General features: G+C 37.5%; 1 protein-coding gene across 6 annotated transcripts in view; it reads left to right on the top strand.

Annotated features, from left to right (window-relative positions):
* Positions 1-15,643, top strand: part of GNB1L (G protein subunit beta 1 like) — a 67,089-nt gene that overhangs the window by 27,250 nt on the left and 24,196 nt on the right. The window contains exon 1 of one of the 6 annotated variants that reach the window (XM_061370869.1): positions 10,040-10,934. The exons of the other annotated variants lie outside the window; for them this stretch is intronic. The gene's annotated coding sequence lies outside the window, so the exon portion shown is untranslated. Of the gene's footprint in view, positions 1-10,039; positions 10,935-15,643 lie in introns of those variants that run through there. 6 annotated transcript variants of the gene reach the window in all.

The raw sequence follows: 15,643 nt of genomic DNA, 5'->3' as shown, positions 1-15,643 counted from the left end.
ATTTTATGTTTGCATGCCTTTTGGTTTTGCATACTATTTCTCTACAAGCTCAGCCTAACAACATACCACTTCATTGGAACAGTTAGAGCTGTAAACCAGCTGTCGCTAATTACTTTATGTGGGAGATTCAATGCTGAATATTCTGTTTTGCCAAAATCGCGTTCTATGAAGCACTGTATTCGTTGTGGAAAATTGCTACTTGGACTACTCTTCTATAATAAATTATTTTGTTGTAGCTACATTGGATTATAGATCTGATTTTAGTCAGTGAGATTCTGGGATTGTGAAGACAAACTTAGTAATGATTAAAATAAAAGGTTGAACTTTCCTTTTTGGACACCTCTTATGAGTTATAGTGCTGATACATTACTTTTGCGTAGACTTCAAATATATTTGGTAGTACAAATGAAGGTTTCAAATTAGTAATAACTTGAAAACTACCTTAGCTACTAGTTTGGTTTTGGTTTTTGGTGTTTTTTTTTTTTGGAGGGGTGTTTGTGTTCGGAGTTTTTTTGTTTGTTGTTTTTGGTGGGGGGGGGGCTTGTTTTGTTTTCCCAAATTACTGGTCTCTGTGGAGCAGTAAAAGTGATCACAAATCAATGAGAAAGAAATTGTACAGAAAAACCTGCACAATTTTTGCCCAAGCAAGCCAGCTTCCGTTTAAGATCTGTACTGGCACAGTTGTACAATGAAAAGTGGATTTTTTTTCTGTTCATAAGCAATAAAAATAATTTCACAACTGTAATGAATATACTTCCTATGGTACATTTTAGTTAGATGCAGGTAATGATGGCATAGCTCGTCATTCCAAAATTGTTTCAGTAGCATTTATGGCTTGGGGTAAATGCTCATATGTCATAGGATTATTTGAAAGAACTGGAACTTTGTGTCATGTCAGGTTTGCCATGTTGAGAAAAGTGGCTTATTAAACAGTAAGTGGTAGTTATCAAGAGTAGATTGTAGTGTATGTTTGGGCTAGAAATATTAGATTGTAAACCAACAGATTTACTTTAAAAAACAGGTATTACTGGATGTCATTTTAAAAAGGCATATATTAGTCTTAAAGGTTTCCAGACCACTAAACTGGAGAATCCAGGCTATGTCATGATTTAGAAGCATTTAAAATATGATTCAGTCTCTTCTGCATCTCAAAAGTGAAAGTTATTGGGAAACCACCTTTTCTATAAACGCCTTTACCAGCACAGATCTTTAGAATTGTAACATCATACCGTAAGCAAATTAGGAGTCTTAAGAGCAAAGATTCTTTTAGTCAGCAAATTTTCTCTTTCATGATTTATTTTTAAAGGTCAGAAGGTGACCGTTACAGTCAAAAAATAGTAATTTGTACAGGAAAACCTTCCCAGATGAGATGCAACCCTGTCCTAAACCTCTGTGTTTGCAGGCTGAGTTTCCCAGAGCTGCTTGGTGACTGTTGGTTATAACCTAAAGGGAAGCAAGAACTATTTGGACAGAAACCTAGACTAATGCTTTGGTTTGGTTGTTTTTGGTTTTGTTTTGTTTTTTTTGTTGTTGTTTGTTTGGTTTTTAATTATTCGATGTTTTTTCAGTAGATGCTAAATTTCTTTGATTTAAGGGAGGGAAGGAAGGATTCTGCCTTAAAACGTACCAGATAGGAAACTTAGGACAGACTTTTTGCACTCAGACAGCTGGAGCAGCTGTAGATTCCCCACTGAAATGAAAATGCTACAATTCAAGATTTAGAAAGACAAAAAGTGTGACCAGAGCATTAAATAGAAGGGTCATATGATACCAAAATTAAGCTCTGTGTTTATTATAAAGAAAATCCTAGTTGTAGAAGGGAAAAAAATGAACTTGTTCCACCACTTTTTTCCTCAGGAGAGAACACCGAATATATCCTAGGTAATAAATCTGGTTTATGGCTCACATGAGAAAGGGTGGAGAAACTCCTATTATTTTCTTCCCAGAAATTGAAATACACATGAGCTAACATGGGAGACACTGGGATTTTCATCCAACGAATGCACAGCTGGCTTCTGCTTTTGTTATTTTCTTAAGTCTAATAATTTTTCATTTGATTAGCTGGTGGCTGACAAAACTATCACTTGCTTAGTGCTTTGTATATTTAGTAGAGTAGATGTGATGCAAAAAAGATCTTGTGATACGTACCCAGAAGCATACCCCAACTTGTTCAGTTGATGAGAAATTTCTACATGCCTCTCCTTAAAATGCAAGTTTCTGTCATCAGGATTTGAGTTTGAATATCAAGAAAGTAACATCTTGAGAACTAGAAACAGGAGAATTGTGTGAGCATTTGAGGATTTGGGGTTTTTAATTCACATTGTAGAACTGCATGATGCTCTACACATATAAATAAATTGCCAGGAGTAAGTTGACAGTCTTCAGTGCCAATATTGCCATGAGAAAGTGAGGAGACTATCTGGGGAAAAAGTCCTAGTTAGTGCTAGGAGGTGGGAGAGGTAGACCTGCAAACAAGATATATCGAAGATTCTGAGTGTACCCAGGGTGAGTTGTGGAGAAGACACATGGACACACTTAACGTGGGTTGGTTTTGTTTGGCGCTTTTTTTTTTTCCCCCCAAAAATAATCAGATAAAGTGAGCACAGCCATAAATGTGGGAGAATAGGAGCCATTTAGGAATGAGGTAGCTCAGAGCTATGTCTTTGCAGACCTCTGTAAAGCTGTGGATTCTTAATTCAAAATTAAGAGGGAGAAGGACCTATCACAGAGCTTCTTTGTGTGCCTTCTGCACAATAAAGAAAATGTATTCAACAACCCAATATCGTGGTCTGTTTTGCATTGGCCATTAATACCAGGGGCAAAGCAGACTGATTTCTTCTGTATTCACTCTCCTGGTGTGTAGAGTACTGAGCTGTGATGCTGCCTTTGTTATTCTGCACAAAGCAATGCTATTATTTTCATTAAGTCAGCAGCAGAGGAAGAAAAATACAGTTTTATCACACATCAGTAGGTCTCTATTGTCCAAGCATTTAGTGGGATTCTTATTGTTACTATCAAAAATTCCAACTTAACTTGTCGTGTTCTGTAGGCTGCCTGCTTCCACTTGGATATCATGTGATGTCTTCTCTGGTTTTAATTTGTATTAATTTATAAATGTTAGATGTTCTAAGCCATGTAAAAAATCTAAGTGAAATGACCTTGAAGCTACAGGTTCATTACAAAGCTAAACCTCTACCTAATTTCACATTGGTTTTATCTCCTTTTATACGGTGGCTAGCTGAGGAAGGAAGGATTTTGTGAAGATTTGTAGAATCTACGCACTATGTGTCTATGTTCTGACCTAACTCCATTGCACTGACTGAATAATTCTTGGCAAGTTCAATCTCTATAACTAGAAGGTTATGACTTTACTAAATGCCATAAGCCAATATATTTTCACGGGTAAGGAAAATGACCTTAATAGAAAAATATGAGACTACTGAAGTGGTAATAGATCATCACTGTCTTTTGGTTGTATCTCTTTTCAAGACTTTCTGTCTGCTAGGATCAGAACACTTGGTGTATGGGACTGTTGCTTGGGACATGGAAGCATATGAGTCTGTATCAGTGATAGCTTGCAGGATGTTGCCCGGTGCAAGGGCCCATGTAGCAGTCTCTCCAGAAGAGGTATAATCAGTGCACCCAGCTTCAGTCTGCCTCCTTTTTCCTTCATCTGCCTTGTTACAATTTGCGTGTCTGGCCTGCCAGTATTTGGATGTTTGCTCTAATAAATTTTCTCTTCTGTGATGGGCCTGTTTGACCTTCTGAAGCTATACTTTGAGTTCTTGCACCTTCATTAGACCCTTTGGTTATTTTGTCCCCTGACATATGCGATGATGCCACATTGGTTCCCAGCTGGGTGAACGTGTTACTGTGTGACTGGACGGGATGGGCTGGGAGTGTGCTGGTTAGTCGGAGCCCTTGGCTTACCATGGTGGAACATGCTTTTCCTGCAGCACAGCACCATGGCCTTTCTTTTGCACTCTGATCCCCTTCCCGAGGTGCAGAGGGCCCACCAAACAACTTGCAGTAAGTTTCAGAGAGCAAGAGAGCCCATAGTGCTGTACCAGGTAAACAGGTGGTACGCACTCTAGCCTGGTACTGTTACACAGCGTTTACACTCTTTGCATGGGGATTTGCCATGTCTGCTCTTGGGAACAGTTTGACCTTATCGAACAAGGCTCTCAAATTTGAGAGTAATTTGGAACATGTGAAACGCTCAAGAGTTTTTAATTTTTACTTTTTTCTTTTCTCCTTTTTTTTTCTCTAGTTGTGTGTTTAGGCCCCCCACCTTTCACTTCAACAATTGAGGGTGTTGGTTACTTCCTCCTGTGTTTGTGTAAGAAAAGCTTTTTATAGTCCGTTTTTCCAGTTGGAGTATGTACTTCCTCCATTGCAGCTTAACACATCATTCTTCCCACTCCCTCCCAACAACTGAAGCTAATGGAAGACCTTTGGGTTTTTTTTTTTACTTAAAATAAAAATGAAGCTGTGGTGTTGGGAATGGTCATTATTCTTGCTTTGAAATGTGTTCTTCGACAAGTTATGTTTTGCTCTTGGTGAAGGAGAAGCATGTAAGAAAGCAAAGAATCTGCATTTAGTTTATAGGACATTTAATTTGTAATGGGCATTTCCAGCTCAGGTTTTGGTTAGCTGAAAACCTACCTAGAAAAACAAAAGTTTGTCAGAAAAAAAAATAAATCCAGGTAATGCCAAATGTGAAGAATATTTCAGTGTTGTCCATCCTGACTTCTGCAAGCTCCACAGCTGAGCAGTCTAGGAGCCCAGCTCCTTCAGTGGAGAGGCATGTACCGACACCGCCTCTGTGGACTGAACTATCTCACTGCTTCAGATCTTGAATATTTTTAGTCTGTATATAAGCTTTTATTTTTTCCAAGTGATGCGTTTTAAGGTGACATGGTAACTCTAAGGCAGTCAAGGCAGGAATTCACACTGCTCTTTTCTCATACACTAGCTCTACTGTAAGTTTGCAGCGAAAAAAGTGGATCTGAGGGTTGCAGATTGGAATTGTGACACTGGGCCTAAGAATCCTCGTGCCTTAAATCTCTTGTCTCACCATGGGATGGTTAAGGTCCTAACAGGTCATTTTTTATTTCCTTTTGTATTCTGTGATTACCCGATGAAAATAACATTTTAAAGGCACTTGCTTACTTTATTGCTCCACTACTAAATAATTGACATCAGCACTTAGAGTTTAATTATAGTGATTTTATACCATGAGCATTCTTTAGTGCCTGATGGTGTAATTGGGCATTTTTATAATAACCCCTTATTTTTTTAAATTTTTGAAATTTGTTCCTTCCTGCTTGTGCCCATTAAATATGGTTATCATTATCTAGTGACGACGTGTGTTCTTCCTAACTAAGATTCTCTTTTGCATGCTGATACTATCTCCATGCTAGATTATTCCTGTCCCTAGCAGCACCTCGGGGCAGGAGTGGGAAGTAAATGTGTCCCATATGGCTGCTTTAGACAGCAGGTTTGGGTGTGGGGAGATGGGAAAGAAGAGACAATGGGGTGGAGCATCAATGGGGTCTTCATGCCTAATCCTTCCTGTTATGTAAGTAGGGCAAGCAGAGGGGGAGCAAGGCCATGGCTTTCTTGTACCATCAAGGTAGTTAGGAGTAACGTGGGATTCCATTGCATTCGGGTCAGGGTGAAATTATTTGTTCTCCCATGTGAGAGGAAGGGAGCCAGGGAGGAACTGTGACTGAGTCACCCACTCTTCCTGGAGCGCCTCCTGGGGTGGTGCCACTACATGCAGCCCAATACAAGACTGAGCCTGAAGGCTTGAGGAGCTGATTGCAAATATTTTACAGAAGTCTTATTTTCTGGTAATTACTTTAATATGATTCAGTGTTTTCTCTTTTGTCTGATCTTGTTGATGAGCCTTCATGCCTGATCCTTCCCCCGCTGTCGTGGGAGCAGGGCAAGCATTCCCACACCATCTGTGCTGTTCCTGCTGTTTTCCCTCTTGGTTTCAGTGGCTGTGAGTAGGTGCATTTTGAAGTATTGTCGCTGTTGAATACAGCAGACCTAGAGTGTGTCCGTACAGAAAAATGGTTGATCCTGGACCTGATCTTGTGAACCCTTTGAAACTACTAAACTGATTCAGATTAGTGGGAATAGGGCAGTTTGGAAAACTGGGGTCCAGGTACTGTTTGCCAGTTCACATTTGTAGTGATTCCCGAAATTAGAGCTGCTATGGAAACCTGGAACTTTGTTTCTGAGGCAAGTGTTGTATATGAACTGAGTCCAAAGCACCCAGTGCTCAACAGATATATGAAGAATGGGCAGGATTTAGGTTCCAGTGGGTCACGGACACTATTTACTAGAGACTTGTAATAACAGTGAACAGACTCATTCTGTTCCCAGATCTCTAGGGTTTTAAAAATCCAGCAGAACCAGCAAAATACATAAAGCCCAGCCACTGAAATCCAGCCAAGTTTTGTAAAGATTACAATGGTAGCTTCAATTAAATATAAATTGTAAACTTTAAATGTACAATTTATTCAAAAGGATTTATTTTGCCAAACCATAAATGTACCACTAACTAAACCAAGATATAACAGATTAAGAAATCTGAGTTTATACAGTTTAGAAAAAACCTTTCAGATATTTTTAATGCTTTTGCTTAACCATGTGATTCATATTTAATCCTGGTTAGACCAAAGTCATACATACATATCTTTGTAGCCGGCTGTACATTTCTGATAAGCAATTGACTGGTCTGTGTTATCATATATGTTCAATACAGATGGCGGAGAGAGGTGTAAAATGCAACTCACTTGCATAATCTTTTGCATGTAGTAGAAAAAAAAAATCTGTTTCATACCTACAAGAAATACATAGGTGCTCATAATTCATATTATCTCATAAAATTTAGAAGAGCATTCAGAGACTGCAAATGCAGGTAATTTATGTATAAAACCTCATCCATGAAGAATTTATTGCCATAGCAGGTATAATGTACTTTGGCACAGAGTTATTCCCTGAAACTAGTACTTGCAAATTTGAAAAGGGAACGTACCAAAGACCTTGCAGGTTAAACTATAATCTGGTTTTATACAAAACACATCATTATGAGGACTTTTGTGTTTGAGAGAGCTGAAGCCAGTTGCTAAATTAATGTTCCATGGCTACTGCAGATGTGTGCAAATATCTTCTCTATGTGAGTAGTCTCTTTAAAATCAGTGCCAGTTTAGTGGTGCTACCTTTGTGTAATTATTGATGTATCTAAGTATTTTGGACCTTAGTGGGAACTGAGGAAACTGCAGAAACTTTTATATAAAACATTCTGATGAGTAGTATCTAAAAATTAGCATCTGCTTTGCAGAGGTAGTTTGATAGCAGCTTCATGAAATCCAGATCTTATTTCCTCCTGCAAAGACTGCACTGGGAACATGGGGCCTTATCTTTCTCTCCACACTTGGATAAAACTGCCCGATTAGGGCCATGGGATCCATCCATCTTGTTGCCTTTTCAAGACAGGCATTTCTGGGTGACCACAGGGAGTGGTGGCTCTTGTGTCCTGGGAGATTCATGCTGCTAGACTTCGGCATGTGGTGGCATAAGCAAGGCTATGACAGGGCTGTGGCTACATTGCAGAGAAATGCGCAGTCTTCTGGAGATTTCAGTTCTGTCTCCTCAGTGCTTGGGTGGCTCATGCAGCTGGAAGAAAGATACATTTCCTTTTATTCTTCCTGCAGGGGTCTGATTTCTTGTTTTCTTTTGAGATTATATTGTGCACATATGCTTTTATAATTGTTGCCTCTTTTGACCCACTTTTACTTCCATGAAAGTTAATGACATGAAATGAAGGCAACCCATTGCCACTCCCAACATTTCTTCATAGTACAAAGTAGCCTTAAAATGGGGAAGGTTCTCATTTACTGTAAAATATACCACTTAAATGCATGTAGCTGGGAATGGAAAGAAACAGCTGCTGGCATGATGTATTAGAGGGATTTTGGGCCAGGACAACAGGAGAAGCTACAGGGCTTATTACTATAAAAATGGACCAGAGCTCTCAAGCATTGATGTAGAACAGATAGAACCTTTAAAATTCTTCCTCAAAAGATACACATCGGTTTAGGGAAGCAGTTTGCTAGGCTTGGATGGACAGAGAACATTATCGATTCCTTTGGGATTTTAACAAGTAATTCCAGGAAGTCTAGGAGTTTCAGGAAGTGCTATTAAAATATTATGCTATTTCTTCCGGATATAGATCCTTGGACAGTACACTTATACTTACGCCTTTTCTGTTGGCTTGCCCTGCAGCTGAAATCCTCAACCATTGAGAGCAAAGATAACTTCCTTTGCCAGGTGTATTAGCTGGAATTATATCTGTTGCAGAAAGAAGTAACTTCTCTCTTGAGAGTGACCTTTGATTTTTGAGGTCACTGAAGATTTAACTCATTGAGCATGTCATTTTGCTACTAAGGAAAACCTCACTGGGCTCATATATGAAATGCTACTTTCAGTTCTCTGCTTTTCCAGATGAAGCTAGTGGAGTTAGAGATGGTACAGAAAATGGCAGCTGGAATGATAGAGGGAAATGGATTAACTGTCACAGGAGAAGTTGAACAGGCTGATACTCTTTAGTTTAGAAAAAGACAAATACTTATCAGTGAGATTTACAAAATCATGAGAGTAATGAAAAGGTTGAATATGAATGCGTTGCCCTCCAAATCCTACAATGCAAGAACCAGAGGGCACTCAGTGACTGTAGTAGGAAATCAGGTTTAAAACAAATAAAGGAAAAAAACTTCATTTTCTGAAACTTCAAATAGAGATTTTTAATTTTTTTTTATTTTTATTTTTTTGCCACAGGAGTATTTGCAGTGGTATCAGCAGGTTCCAAAAGCACCAGACAATTTCATAGACTGCAGGACTACAAATGGACAGTGAAATTATGTGCCCTGTTACATCACTAACACAGCGATTGTGCAAGGAGGACTATGGGGGGAATGGACTGCAAAAGCAGTCAAGCTTCTTCTGTCTTTTCTCTGAATAGCATCTCCAAATAGCATGCCACTGTTGCATTCAGGATACTAGGTTAGATGGACCAGTCGTCAGACCCTGCAGGACAATTTTTTCTGCAGTACTAGAACCATACAGTGTTTTTTGTTGAAAGACTCCTGTTAGTTGAATTCTCATAGGATAATCAAGAAAAACATGGTAGCAAGTGTGTGAATATTGCATTGTTGATACCTGAAATATTAATGTATTTTAAAGTCTGATCCATTGATAGCCAAATAGCCTGCCTGTTACTGTACATGTTACTAACATGGCATTTACTTGGAAAACGTACAACTTAGAAAATGAATTTTAAGTTTGTGTGTTTATTTTTTTTGGCAGTGAGTTTTAGTTATCTCTGAAGTGAAAAGCTATCCAGGTGCAGTGAAGCTGTATGGTGCCATGAGTACTTCAGCAGGATGGTATGCAGGACAAGTATGTAGGAAGCTGGATTGGAGTAGTTTCTTCGTGCTCCAGTACTGTGTGCTACTGCGATGTCTTTGTGCTAGTTCCAAGTAGGCTAAGTTGAGAGAGTAAGACGGAAGAAGGACTTTGGGCTGACCGTATCTGCAGATCAGGGGCCCAGAATCTGGGATGTGATCTCTGTTCCAGGCTCTGGGCTTTAGTGACATTGCAGAGCTGCAATGACATCCCTGCAGGTTGGGTCATCCTCCCCGTGCACACTGTTCAGTGCCTGCCCAACTCCTGATCAGACCCTAAATATTTAGGCTACTGCTTCTTCTACAGTATCCAGCAATTTTATTCTTTATTTTAAAAATCTATTTATTTTTTGTTATTAACATCTGCAGCCTTTAGAGCAGACCTGAAAAGAAGAAAAAAAGAAACAACCAACTCACTAATTCACTTTAATATAGGACATGAAAAGTTCTTTAAAATGTTGGGGGCTTTTTTGTGGTAGAAAATAATTGTCTTTTGTGTGCTTTATTTTTTTTTAACCTTAACCGTATCAACAACAACTTTGTTTTAGTTAGAAGATGTGGGCTTTGTTAACATGGAGACTTTGAATATTTGTGTATCTTCTCTGCTCTGGGCACAAGCTTTTAGTTGAGATACTTACACTAGCCATAAACTACCAGCGCAGCTCAGGTCGGCTCATGGTATCTGAGGAAACTGGTAGCACTCTGCTGTTGATGAGAAATCCAGTGTAAACAAATCCTCACTAGTAGTCTCAGATGTGCTGTTGGGAAACATGTTTGGCTTTTAATCAAAAGAAATGGAGTGTTTTGTTCTTAAGAGTATCTGTTTTATTCTGTTGTGTCAGTTAAATGAATGTTAACACAAATGAAGAGCTTAAAACTGACTAAAGCCTTAGCTAATTGAGCTTTGGTTCCGTGAGAGTTTTGATGTCATCCTCATTTTTGTTTTCCTGTTTTCTGGGGAAGTACTTCAGCTATAGGGCAAAAATAAACAAAATAAACCTTTCAGGTCTTCTTCACACTTAAATATATTTGTGCATATTCTTAGTTACTGTTTACTTCTTGCAAATTTATCTCAATCTGAAAAAAATTCAGTTGTATTGTTTTCTTAACAAAGATTTGACCTTCGTCTTTATAGACACAGTTTCACTATTTTTCCTCTCAGCATTTAGTTCAAAGGAGCACTTCTAAGCACACAGGCAAAACCGAGTTCTATTGTATAAAATAGAGATGTGTGTTTTATATCACAGGAGTTTAGAGAACAATGCAAAGGTCAATTGTGTTGCTTGCTCTCCTGTCACATGATGTGGGTGTGTATATGAATGCATCCCTGGAATTCCACTGTGGGATCTGCATCTTTGAAGCTGATGCTAAAATTACTGCCGAGGCTCTTCCAAAGGCGGATACTGATGAAGATTCAATGAAATCGAAGGTCGCCAGTCTGGTAGGCGTTGAAAGGTACCTGGCTATGATACTATTTCTGATTTAATAATGCGAATGGGAGGCTAGCCCTTTGTAATAATTAGGACTAATTACTGAAGAGGTGTTGACAGATGGGCTAAGAGGAAACAAACTGCCTTTATCCAGTGGCTTAGAGTCAGATTACTAGTCTTGTGTTATCTGTTTCTCAGAAAGTAGAAGCTTCAATCATTCACTAAGTCTTCAAAGGGGAAAGGGATCCTAACAATATACAGGATTTGGGATGAAGCTATGAAATAAGGCTTTGACTCAAAATGGCTAAATTAATCTCCTTTCCGTACATTATCATACTTTTAAAGTTTGAGTTACAGATGGAGAATCTGATTGTAGTACTGAAAAATACGTGAAATCAATATTGATGACTGGCCTGTTGTTATTTGTTGTCACTGCTCCTGCTCATGGATTAGTTTAAACTCAGTTCCTTGCTGTTACTTATATTAATATGAATTCTTTGATTCCCTCTTATGCCATGTGTGATACCTGCCTGAAATGGAAACAAGGGAAAATATTCAGTACTCTTATGTTGTTTGTTTTATGCAGATGTTGTATCTTCTCAAAAATCAGAAAATACATCTGCCTGGCTTAATTATGGTTATTTACCTTTTTAGGAGGCAAGATCATTCATATTTTAGGTAGAAACCAAATTACAATATAGTGGCATTCAGTCATTTACTGAGAAATTCCTCATTGAAGTGGCATTTCCTTAAAAGGTATTTCTTCTCTCCTTTTGGATGTACATCCACATGAAGTAGATACGATTGTCCAATGTAAATGCAATTAGCAAAGACATTTAGGGGCTAATGCTTTGTCACTAGAATGAGACTCAGTGTGACTTACTTTAGGCAAATGATTTAAAAGTCCAGCAACCCTCCATCTTCTCAAATGACTGCTTTTAAGTGCATTTCTTCCTACTCCACCATATATTGGTCCTGTTTTTTCTGAAAAGCATGAGACAAATATGGTTGTGTTTGTAAGAAGAGGTAGCCTTCAATTATTTATTTACTTTTAACAAAAGAGGCCTTTTAATTAGTGTTTAAATATTTATAACAGTTTTATTGTGCTGTAAAATCGGTTATACTTTGATCTAGATTTTCTGGTTTGAGATAATAGGGTTGGTAAAAGTTTTCCTAATGAATTTGGTCAGAACATGACATAATCTGATTATCTGATGAAAGATTGACACTTCAGTTCCTGCCAGCATAGAAGTGTGGTACAATAGGGGGCTATTCAACACACATTCAAAGATGGGAGTTCAAGTTCAGCTACTGCAGAATTGGTCAAAGTTTCAAATTAAGGCAGTAAAACAGTTTTGCATTTTTAAATACGTTTTAGTCAGGAGTAGTTTGTTGTGGATGAGAGGAATGAAGCCTCTTGTTACATGTGTAAACTATGTAACTCTGGTTTGTAACTGGTTTTATTTCTTTCCAGTTGCTAAACAGTTGTTTCGCTTACTCCTTAAAACACAGAGAAAGTAACTGACCAGAAGATTGCAGACATAGAAAACAGTGCTAGGAACTGGGAATCAAGCATCAGTCGACTGCTGTTAAATGTAGGACCAGCCTTTTATTAATATGCCTCATGTTACAACAATTTATTTAACAAATTGTTACTTTTATCTCAGAGCCTTGGAGATGAGCATATTTAACTAACGTATTCTACGTGTCTATGCAAAGTGAACATAGATTTATCAAACTGGCATGAAAGAACAATTGTGGGGCTGTATCTGAAGTGTAAGCTTAGTCTAAACTGTTAAAATAAACATATTTTTATTATTATTATATATTCAGGTAGTATTTGCCTTGTAAATGTCATTCCTGTTTGCACTGGAATTATAGTGATCCTTATTAGATTTCTTGGACTAATTTGCTCTCCAGTAACTTGGCTTATCCAAATGCTTATGCTCTATTGGATGGGAATCCGGATAGACAAAAGACACATACTGTTCATGATTAAGCTTAAATTTTGGGGGATATTTCATAGCATAAAAATACTCCATAATCTGTATCTTTGAGTCATATATTTCCAAGTTGTATACATAACGCTAAGTCTTCCCTTTTTTAAATGCTGAAGGAGTTCTTACAGGAAGTAAAATGTATGTGCCAAATGGTACGTTCTTTACTGAAATGCAGTTGCTTCTGACATTGAGAGTTCATTGAAGGATTTAAAGTTTTAGCCTAATCATAGACTCATAGAATGGTTTGGGCTAGAAGGAACCTTCAAAGGTCAATGAATTGATGCAGATTAAAATACTGTCCACATTGCTTTGTTTCTTAAAATACTATGTGGCATGTGAATCTCACTGGCTGTGGAAGGGCACTGTCTGTGCCTGGAGTCAGTGAGTAGAGTCCTAACCCCACTTCTAGTGACTGCCACCTTAGGAGGTCACTTACTGTCCCTGCATCAGTTTATCTACAAAGAACGACCCATAGTAATGCTGGCCTCAGAGACAGACTGTAGTTTACACAGAAGCAGAAACCTTCCAAAGAGAAAATGCTATATGAAGTACTGGTGTAAAGACTGAATCCTGCAAACCCTCCCTTGTGTAAGACACCTTACGAATATCATCATCTAGCAGATTGGACACGTTAGATCGGATCCAAAATCTGGAATTTGAAACATGAGCAGGGTACAAATAGGAATTACCTTTGGTTATTTAATACTCCTCTGTTTACGTTAATTTATCTCATGTATCATTTGCAATTTCAAAGTATATTTTTTAACTGTTAGGAAACAAATGTTGAGAATATAAGTATGGGGTAGGAAAGGGGTACAATACTTTGATATAAACGTATATCCCGCTCTGGCAATGCTGGTAAAGTACTTACCCTTTTGAGTCAAGTGCAGAATCTTATTTTCCCTTTTTTAATGAACATGTATTTTGTGAAGGTCTTTTGTACTTGTCTTAATTCCATCAAATGTAAACTGCATGATTAAAGTAAAGGAAGTATTTTGGAAAGCACTGTCAGAGTTCAATTTGCAGTGCATTTTAATTTAATTGCCTACCTCTGCAAGGCATCTCACTCTTGGTAAGGCATATACAATAGGGGGTTATTTCATAAGTGGAAGAAAGCATACAGCCAGAAACGCGAGCAGGAGTTTTAAAAGTACATGTAAAGTAGGTTGCTTCATTGTGTCTTCCTAAGAGTCACTACTCAGTATCTCCTCCCACCAAAGAAGATACTTCTCCTCTTTGGAGAACTCTCTCTTTGCAGGAACTGTGAATTTCAGGGTCAATCCATATTCAAAGAAATTTGAGGGCATCTGACTTTTAAACGATAGTCATATTTACTTTGAGTATGCCCAAAGCAAAATAAAATACATTACTAAATCCATGTGTAATAAAATATTAATATATATATCTTTTATCAGAGTTTAATCCAAATATAATATTTATAGAGTAGAAAAATAACTTACATACTTTTGTTCTAGTTGAATCTAAGATAATGATGCAAATTTAAAATACAGTCTTGTAAAATTTACTGACATACTGAAATGAATGTAATTTTTAGGTAAGTATAGAAATGGTTTTTGATCTATTCTCTCTTATTGCTCACTGTATCATGCTAGATCCCAAGCAGAGCTCAATGTCAATGGAAATAACTCTATTTCTAGCAACGCTGGATATGATCCTGTCCATCAGGAACCAATTGATAAATCATTGTGTGATTTAGAAGCATGTTAATTTACTATAGATTATATTTTAATTATGTAATATCACATTACATACACATTTCCTTAATACAAGAAACTCTTAAGTTATATTTCACACTTTGAAGAAAAAAGGATAGTAGTAAAAATTTCATGTGATTTGTGCTGTGTTTCATGTTCCTATGCCCTGTGGGAGAAAAAGAAAAGTAATAGAACAGACAAATAAATAAATGTGGTGTTGAAACTGGCATGACAGTTTCTACTCTTGCGCAACGGAACTGCAATCAATTTATTGTCTTCATTGGTCAAATGCCAGAATAACAGTATAATATTATACAAGAGTAGATTAATTAAAGTGTAATTAAAATGGAATAAATTAAATAATCATAAAAGTTTGTCATGGGAAAAATATGTGTTTAGAATTAATTAGTTTTCAAATAAAGTGATATTTTAATTGCTCATAGTTACAGAATCCTTAATTGCAGACATATAATTCTGGCCCAAATAACGTCAGTTGCTGTAACAACTTGATGCATTTCTCCTCTGTCAATTCTTTTTAATAGTTTGTTACTAAACAAAATTATTGCAGGAATGTCTGCTAAAATGTCTGGAAGATGTTTAATTAAGCCCATGCTATCTGAGGACATTATTAGCTCTTGGAACCAAAAGATTTGTAGCTGATGCTGCACTATGCAACACCCCTAATTAAGGAGGATGGGCAGACAGGGCCCCGTGGCTGACAGATTGCTATGCTCCGCTGAACTGGAGGCTACTCAAAGCAATCATTTGATGGTCCTTGGCTTATCAATTTTCTACTAGATTACAATGATTTAGCAAGTGTACCAACTTAAATTCATTTGGGACCTAGTGGTATGATATATAGAGACAGTCGCATAGATACTTCTTTTCATTTATATTGTGCATTTCCATATTCTTCAAGTTTTCAAAGTGTTTAGGCATTTGTTGTCTTTGTTTGTTTGCATTAATTTTATGGAGAGTGTGTTGCAAAGTTGAACTATTGTGAGCTTTTATGCCTGCTT

This window comes from Neopsephotus bourkii, unplaced genomic scaffold (genome assembly GCF_033783945.1).
Source record: "Neopsephotus bourkii isolate Nb327-2 ecotype Australia unplaced genomic scaffold, CSIRO-AGI_Nbou_v1 NB_1542, whole genome shotgun sequence".
NCBI lineage: Eukaryota > Metazoa > Chordata > Aves > Psittaciformes > Psittacidae > Neopsephotus > Neopsephotus bourkii.
Note: the sequence above shows the minus strand (reverse complement) of the source record. Positions and strands in the feature narration are given on the sequence as shown.